Here is a 7505-nt window from a genome sequence, read left to right on the forward strand (position 1 = left end):
AGACCATGGTGAGAGCTCAGGACCTCCCCTTGGAACGCCCACTCTGCGCAGAAAGCTGTCGCGCAGGGAATCAAGGAGGAGACTTTCTGTCAAAGAACTTTTATGTTGGAAGAAATTCAGGAAACGCCCACTGACGGATTCTGCCAGTGATTAAGGCAGCCACGCACTTATGGCTGTCCGGTTAGGGAGAGTTTAAAACTAACTACAAAACTGGGAGCGTTTTAGCGCTTACGCACAAGCAACCCCTTATCCCATTACAGGTGTCTTTCCGAAAGCCTTCCAGAATGAATTCATCTCAAACGGCCACCTGAGTACTCTGGGTTTCTGCTGCGATGGAGCTTCATCGGTGGGTGGCTGTCATTGAGAAAGCCCTGTCCCTTGTAGTGACGCCTCCCAAGCCACATTTCCTCAGGGCACCACAAGCGGGGTCTCCGTCGCAGGAACGCTGCCAACAGTGCATGGAGTTTGTGGGATGAGTGATCTTGCGAGAGTGTAGGGTTCTTCTGGCCTCCATGTATCCACCATGTATCCTCCAAAGAGATGTAGCCCCTAGCAGAAAAAATAGTTCCCAGCTCCTGTGCTACACTAACATCTCCGAAACGATCCCTGCTAAATACCTCTGTGTATTTGATTGCTGCCGCCTCATATCATGGGTGGCACAATTTTTTCCCATGCTGCTGGCAGCTGCCAACACAAATGCAATGCGCCTTGCACACAAACAGCAGCCAAGCTGAAAGCAGAACAATACCACAAATGGACTCATGCAGTAACCTAGCAATTCTAAAATATTGACGCGCTTTTACTCTCGCAAGATTGAATGTATTGCCCTCGGCTATACTTGAGGGACAATTCCAACAGATTCCATACAGAAAAACGCTTCTATCCCTGTGGAGATGGCAGTACCAAATCGGCTTGCACTCTGTTTTATAAAGACTTGCGGAATGAGATTATCACCCCTCTTTTATTGTCCATTCTGGGCCACCCAACCACTGCCACATTATCCTTTCTCATGGCAGATCAAGATGAGCAGGTGACAGCAAAGGTTGCAAGGTCTTTAGCTGGGGAAATCAGAATAAGAGCCACTACAGTGGTACCTCGGGTTAAGTACTTAATTCGTTCTGGAGGTCCGTTCTTAACCTGAAACTGTTCTTAACCTGAAGCACCACTTTAGTTAATGGGGCCTCCCGCTGCCGCCGCGCCGCCAGAGCATGATTTCTGTTCTCATTCTGAAGCAAAGTTCTTAACCTGAGGTAATATTTCTGGGTTTGCTGACTTTGTAACCTGAAGCATATGTAACCCGAGGTACCACTGTATTTGACTATCGATTCAAAATCCTAAAATGTATTTTATATAACTGACTTTTTATTTCTATTCTTTGTATATCGTATTGTTGTTTTATTGCTATGGCCGATGGCTGACGCAAATAAATAATTTTTTTTTTTTTTAAATCCTGCCCTTCCCAGCCAAAGCCAGGCTCAGAGCGGCTAACAACAATAAAAGTAACACAACATTCTAAAATCCATTCGTTCTAAAATCAATTCAAAATCAAATTAATGACAACCATTGGGCTAGAATTCTGTGAGGATTACCAAAGGAGGGGGTCAGACTGTGCCTTGGCCAAAATCCTGGTGGAACAGCTCTGTCTTGCAGGCCCTGCAGACAGATGTCAAGTCCCGCAGGGCCCTAGTCTCTTGTGATAGAGAATTCCACCAGATCGGGGCCACAATCGAAAAAGCCCCGGCTCTGGTTGAGGCCAGCCTAACTCCCAGCAACAAATGCCCCAGTCAAACTCCCTACCAGAGCAGGTTGTGGTGTGTATTTTTTTCTTTTTGTAAATCTACCGAAGAATAAAATAAAATGCAATCGGGATTAAGGGGTTTTCTCAAGACAGTGGAGACCGTGTGTGCCGTGTCTCACTGGTGAAGTGGTGACAGCACTTTCTCTTCTGATATGAAATGCTGGTGGGGGGGTGGCAAAAATAGGGGGTCAAGGAAGGTCAGTTGTGGGGAGGGGAAGTGAGAAATGTCCCTATTGTCATCTGAGGAATGTTGGAGGGTATGCCCTCGTACTGAAAAACGTCCCCCACCTCCACCATATATGTACTTCCACGGAAGCCAGTTTGCATGAACATCCTCAAGCATGGTCTACACAGTATAATAAAACACATTTTTCTCCCAAGCTTGTATCCCAGGCTGAGCCTCCACAGACCTCTGACTGCAGCTTAAGTCTCTCTTTCCACCCTACTTTGCTCCTATCAATAAATAAGGATAACGTCTTTTGGATTCCTTATGTTCAGTATGTCTCCACCGTGCCAAGTAACCTGTAAGAAATATATTTGACCAACAGATGGCAGCCTTTGAATGTATATTGTTTCTACTCTGCTTTTAATTCCAACTTTTGCTTTTTTTAAAAAAAAAGAACCACCACCACTCCGCTTGGTTAGTGGTCTATAAACTTTCAGCAAACCATGAATGCTTTATAAAAGCAATGAAGGCTCAAATACACAAAACAAGAATAAGTAACTTTCTGTCTATGAAACAGTATTGGAAGGCTTCCCCGATTCCCATAGCCATATATAAATATAAAATATAAATATAAATAATATAAAAATAAATATAGTGGTACCTTGGTTCTCAAACTTAATCTGTTCTGGAAGTCCGTTGTTCCAAAACCAAGGCACGCTTTCTCATAGAAAGTGATAGAAAACAGATTAATCCATTTCAGACTTTTAAAAACAACCCCTAAAACAGCATTTTAACATGAATTTTTCTATCTAACGAGACCACTGATACATAAAATGTAAGCAATAACCAATGTACTGTACTATAAAATAAGTAAGACAGTATTGTCAATGATAAAAATTAAAATTATTATTTTTTCCCACCTGTACTGATGATAGTCACTGTTTGGATGGTTTTTTTTTAATCCATTTCTACAGTCACACATCAGTCAATCAGTAGCTGAACTGGATTCCACACTGTCACAAAAACAAATTAACAGTGGACTCGTAATCTGGTGAACCGGGTTCGCTTCCCCGCTCCTCCACATGCAGCTGCTGGGTGACCTTGGGCCAGTCACACTTCTCTGAAGTCTCTCAGCCCCACTCACCTCACAGAGTGTTTGTTGTGGGGGAGGAAGGGAAAGGAGATTGTTAGCCGCTTTGAGACTCCTTCGGGTAGTGATAAAGCGGGATATCAAATCCAAACTCTTCTTCTTCTTCTTCTTCAAAAACAGAAAGGCAAAATAAATAGCAAAAACAAATACAGTGGCACCTTGGTTCTGGAACGTAATCCATTCCGGAAGTCTGTTTGACTATGAAATGTTCCAAAACCAAGGCACGGCTTCTGATTGGTGAAGGCGCCCCGGAAACAATAGCCGACAACCGCATCGGACTTTTGGCTTCCGAAAAAAATTCAAAAACTGGAACACTTACTTCTAGGTTTTCAGTGTTTGGGAATAAAGGAGTGCCAGGGCATTTGAGAACCAAAGTACCATTGTATAAATAAATGTGCACACACACCAGTTTAATGCATGCTTACTCGTAAAAACAAAACAAAAAAAAACCTCTTTGAAATCAGTGAGGCTAATTCCCAAGTAAGTGTGCACGGGCTCACACACTCACCAATGGAGTAAACCCCACTAGGCATAATGGGGCTTTAATGGCAGTTTATTCTGTTTTTCTGACACTTCCTTAACTGTTGCAGCGGTTCTCAACCTCTGGGTCCCCAGATGTTGTTGGACTACAACGCCCATCATCTCTGAGCTCTGGCCTTGCTAGCTAGGGGTGATGGGAGTTGTAGTTCAACAACATCTGGGGACCCACAGGTTGAGAGGCAAACTAAGGCCCGGAGGCCGGATCCGGCCCAATCGCCTTCTCAATCTGGCCCACAGACGGTCCGGGAATCAGTGTGTTTTTACATGAGTAGAATGTGTCCTTTTATTTAAAATGCATCTCTGGGTTATTTGTGGGGCATAGGAATTCATTCATTTACACACACACCCCAAAAGAATATAGTCCGCCCCCCCCACAAGGTCTGAGGGACAGTGGACCAGCCCCTGCTGAAAAAGTTTGCTGACCCCTGGTTTAAGGGGTACTCCAGGCAAGGAGGCAGGGAATAAAAAGGAGCAGGAATCAAATAATTGTCCCATGTGAGGCATGCTTCAGATGAAACATGCTTTGGCTCCAGCTGCACAGCCGCAATCTAATAGGAAGTGCCACTGTGTTCAACGTGGCAGACTTTTATTTGGGTGTCAATTTTAGCCGACATATACTACCGATTAGGCTGGCATGTACTCTGACAAGGGGGATGCAGTCGCCTGCAGTGAATTTTTCAAGGGGAACAGTTAGAACCAGAGTCCCTAGCTTGCAAGGTGTGGGGGTTGATGTCATAGGTGTGACGTCGCGCACGTGTGAATTGCGCCTGCCTCCCTAAGCGGGCAGAAACTTCCTGGGATTTGCGAAGAGGTGCCAGGGCTCAGACAGGATGCTGCAGCCCTCCTGCCTCCTTCCTCCTTCCAGAAACTGGGTGGGCTTTGGGAAGATGGCAGGACAGATCTTGGACCCACCAGAGCCTCGCACCTCCCTCCCTAAGCCGGGCAAAAGCTATCCATGCTTTAGGCAGGCAGAACATTTAGGTAAAGGTAAAAGGTAAAGGACCCCTGGACAGTTAAGTCCAGTCAAAGGCGACTTTGGGGTTGCGGTGCTCATCTAACTTTCAGGCCGAGAGAACAGGCGTTTGTCCACAGACAGCTTTCTGGGTCATGTGGCCAGCAGGACTAAACTGCTTCTGTCACAACAGAACACCACGACAGAAACCAGAGTGCACAGAAACACTATTTACCTTCCTGCCACAGCAGTACCTATTTATCTACTTGCACTGGCGTGCTTTCAAACTGCTAGGTTGGCAGGAGCCGGGATAGAACAACAGGAGCTCACTCCATCACAGGGATTCGAACCACCAACCTTCTGATCGGCAAGCCCAAGAGGCTCAGTGGTTTAGACCACAGCGCCACCAGCATCCCTTTAGTCCAATGACTGCATGCCACTGGGTGCATGAGGTATGTTTGTTTGTAAGCAGGCAATCCAAGGCAGCCTGTCTTCCAGCAATTATTTCTACATGCACATCTATAATCGAAGTTAGCAGAAGCAAAATGTTTGCAAATTTTGTTTGTCCTATTTTTCAGTAGCGCGCATCTTCTTTCAGAGTGATGTGTAACTGGGCTGCCCTACCACCTGCATAAAAACTAGTTTAAGCTCTTGGATTTTGTCCAAGAGGACAAGAACTTTTAAAAAGAATGGGGGGAAATTGTTATTTATTTAGGAGACCACTGTAAGCAGATGAAAACAATAGCAGGATTTTAATCATACTTGTAACAAAGACTACGGAAAATTCAGATTGATAAAAAATGTGGATAACGGAATGATATGCAGTTGAAAACGTTGACAATAGGACCCATGGAGGGGATGGGGGGAAGTCTTGAGATTCAGAGAAATCTCTTTCTATGATAGGTAATTGATTTTGTTATAAGTTTATATTTGTAAAATCAAATAAAAAATATTTCATTAAAAAAACAGTTTAAGCTAAAGGCCAGTTTTACAATATATGAGGACAGCAGAAAAAGTCACATTATTGTTGTTTTTATCATCATCATCATCATCATCATCATCATCATTGAAAAGAATTGTGCCAAACAGCTATTTCCAAGAAAGCTGATTGGTGAATTTTCAGTTTCCCATAAAAGCGCTGTGCACTTATAATCCCTGCCGCTGGCTTGGCCTGTATGATCTTGCCAGCAGCAGCTATTGGTGCATGCAATTTCCTTATGCAGTTGGAAGACCTCTGCAAAGCTGCTTCCATGCATATGAGGCTTCCCGGCTGGATCAAGACAAACACAGATGCATTGGCTGCAAATGTAGTGATGTTCTATATGCACAAATAAAAACAAAGCATTTTTTCATCTTCTAGGGATAATTTTGCCTGCAAGCTCTCAGCTTAGCAACGTAAGAACATCAAGGCACACGCAGAGTGCTGTGTTCTCAGACCCTGGATTAATTCCAACCATTTAAATGCCGGTTTGTGAGTCATTTTTGCTCTTGTTCCTGCTGTGAGTATGGAGTAGGAGAGACTAGGAAAAGGCGGCTATTGCTGGAAGCAGAGTCCATGGCCACTAGCAGCTATGAAATATTATGCTTGCTTGGCACTGAGCGCGTAAACAACACATGGATTTGACGTGGAAAGCAGAGTTCTCAGAAAAACGCTCTCTTGATTGTCTCATCTAGCGTGAGGGCTATTTTGGACAATATCCTATTATTTTCTAATTTACATGCGCTTTGCTTGAAGTATTGTGCAGGCAGCACATCATGTACTGAAGCGAGCAGCTCTAAGAATGCCTGCTCTGCGTTCCCTACTCAAGGAGCTCAGTCATAAAGCGCAAGGCAGATCTCTCGTCTTCTTTTTTTATTGCCCAATCTGTTCCTCTTTTCTTTCTCTCTTCCTTGCTGCTGTTGTGCAGCACAGTGCCGGATTTACGTATAAGCTAAACAAGCTATAGCTTAGGGGCCCCCAAAAAATGTAAAGGGGGAAAAGATAAAAAACAAATAAAATAAAAACTACATACAGCAACAGTGTTTTGTATTATGTAGGCTCCTGTGATGTAAATAATGTACCCTGTCTGCTAGCCTGCTTCCTAAAATATCACTGGCTTGCTCATTTCTATATACAGTGGTGCCCCGTAAGACGAATGCCTCGCAAGACGGAAAACCCGCTAGACGAAAGGGTTTTCCGTTTTGGAGGTGCTTCGCAAAACGAATTTCCTATGGGCTTGCTTCGCAAGACGAAAATGTCTTGCGAGTTCCTGCGGGCTTTTCCCTCCCCCCCCCCTTTTCTAAGCCGCTTATCCGCTAAGCCGCTAAGCCGCTAAAAGCCACTAAGCCACTAATAGCGCTAATCCGCTAAGCTTGCTTTTTTTCTATTTTGGTGTGACCTTATTCTTAGAAATTCTATACCCTTGGCCATACAGTGTGATTTATTTACTTTTTACAGAAAGTAGCTTTAATGCTTCATACACTTAAAGTACCTAGGCCTATACAATTATGTGTAACAGCATGTGAGGTGGCCTTGATTTAAACAGTTGACGTTTCTATTTTTTTATTTAGTACATCACCTCTTCAGATGTCTTCTAAAAGTCAGGTAGTTGTTGTTTTCCATGACAGCTGGTGGGAGAATGGTCCGCAGGGCAGGCGCCACTACCAAGAAGGCCCTCTGCCTTGTTCCCTGTAGCCTCACTTCTCGCAGTGAGGGAACCGCCAGAAGGCCTTCGGAGCTGGACCTCAGTGTCCGGGCAGAACGATGGGAGTGGAGACACTCCTTCAGGTATACTGGGCTGAGGCCGTTTAGGGCTTTAAAGGTCAGCACCAACACTTTGAATAGTGCTCAGAAATGTACTGGGAGTCAACAGAGATCTTTCAGGACCGGTGTTTTATGGTCTTGGCGGCCACTCCCAGT

Source organism: Podarcis cretensis, assembly GCF_951804945.1.
Source record: "Podarcis cretensis genome assembly, chromosome: 11".
NCBI classification, from domain to species: domain Eukaryota; kingdom Metazoa; phylum Chordata; class Lepidosauria; order Squamata; family Lacertidae; genus Podarcis; species Podarcis cretensis.